Source organism: Pygoscelis adeliae, unplaced genomic scaffold, assembly GCF_000699105.1.
Source record: "Pygoscelis adeliae isolate BGI_AS28 unplaced genomic scaffold, ASM69910v1 Scaffold419, whole genome shotgun sequence".
Lineage (NCBI taxonomy): Eukaryota > Metazoa > Chordata > Aves > Sphenisciformes > Spheniscidae > Pygoscelis > Pygoscelis adeliae.
Window position 1 is genome coordinate 293,929 of NW_008825502.1, and position 2,010 is coordinate 295,938.

Below are 2,010 nucleotides of genomic sequence, written 5' to 3' on the forward strand. Positions count from 1 at the left end.
ACCGGGTCGTTAGACCGTGGCATGCACACGCACACCCCTGCACAATCAACACCCTACGGACGACCCCTGCCAAGCGAGCCCCGGCGTCTGCCTGCTCCAGCCTGGCTTTCCCGCGTGGCCGTTGGATGCATCCGCATCCCGCAGCCTTGCAGAACCTTCCCTGCCCACCATAACGTATTGTTTTGTGAAACGTATGAGCGGGGTTTCGCTCGCCTGTCGGCAACGCTCATAAAAGCATCCACGCGACGGTGAAGGGCAGCTGAGGTGGTCTCACATCTGCCTCGCTGGGACCGCTGTCAGGGGGGCTTTGCCATGCTAATGGATAATTAGATAGGCAGACAGACTGACAAGGATCCAGATGGATGGATAGATGCCACGAGGATCTGGTGACAGATAAATAGGCAGATGCTAATGGGCAGCGCAAACAACAGCTTAGACTCCTGCTAATTCCCACTGTAATTTTTAAGCTCTCTCCATCCTCCCCCCTTTTCCCCCCTCTCTCCCCCAATGCAGAGCTCTCACCAGCGCATCCATCACCTCTATTTCTATATTTTTTTTTTGCACAGAAGTAACATAAATGGTTTGTAGGGGCTCTAAGGAATAACGAGTAGCAGCGAGCTGAGGTGGGCGTCGTGCGGGGGCTCGGGGAGGTGAAACCCCTGGGGTTACCCTGGGACCGGCCAGAGCCGGGCTCGGCTGTCGGGGCGTCTCCCCCCTGCCACCCCCTCCCACCATATTTTTTTTTTAAAAAAAAAAAAAAAAAAAAAAAGAAAAAAAAAAAAAGAAAAGGTTTGTCCCTTTTCTTCCACCGCGGGGATGGGAAGAAAATTTTGAATGGAGGGGAGGAGGCCGAGGTGGATTAGAGCCAGAGAGCCATGGCCGAGCGGGCGGTGGAGACAAAAGAAAGCATCTTCGCTTGTTTTCCCTTGCCGCGGGGAATCCACGTGGCGGTTGCGGGAAGGCGGGGAAAGTGGGAAAGGGAGATAAATCCTGCTGGAAGGCTTTCGGCGGCACCCGCACTGCGCGGGAGATTTATAGCCCTGCACTTCACAGCCACCTGCCTGCGATGGGTGCTGCTCACCTGCTCCGTGGGGCCGGGCTCATTAGCCGGGAGCCCTGGTTAATGAGATGGGGGGGTATGGGGATGCTCATGTGGTTGTAGACCTTTGGGTCCTTCCAGCTTGGCAGGGCCAGCACTGCCACCGTCGCCACCCCCCTGTCCCAGCCTCGGAGGGGCTCAGCGCTGGCGCGAGCCGGAGCCTCAAGCATCCTCCTGTGGGTACCAGCTCCGTGGCTGCCACGCTCTGCCTCCCGCTCGCGCTGCCTGGGGTCCTCTCTATCTTATCTACCCATCTTCCGCTTTATCACCTCGCCCTGATTTGTCTCTCAGCCCATCAGCCCCTCCGTTATCTGCTCTTTCTTTCACTCTGCCCCTTTTCCCCTCCATGTTTTTTATTATTTTTCCTGTAGTTCTCTCTCTCACTGGTTTCTTTCCTCCCCTGCTCTATAGATTTCCCTCCTCTTCCTCACCCTCTCTCTTCTCCTGCTCCTTTTCCCTCTCTCCAGTGTATTTTCTCTCCCCTCTGCCATCCCAGGAGGGGTCGGCAGGACCGTGGCAGTGGGGACAAGCGTCCTGGGGCAGGTGTCCCCATGAAGCTGAGTCCCTGGGCTGCCAGCACAGGCGGGTCTCACGGTCCTATTTCAGGCTGAACTGCGAAATACAGCCCAGGAGATGCCATCGGCGTCTCCTGCATCTCGGGAGAGAGCTGGAGCCTGGTCCGGGATGAGGACAGCCCGGGAACTGGTCCCCAAAGGTGCCCAGAGCATCACTGCCAAACTCCCCGCGCCTGACCCGCAGCAGGAACCGGAGGAGAAAAACACCATTTCTCCCTTATTTCACCCAAACTGAGGCCAAGTGGGAGGTTGGGGACGGGGAAGGGCCCCGGCCCCCCCCGTGTCCGTCATCGCAGGCGCATGAGCCGCGGGGAGCGGGTGTCTGCAGCGGCTGCT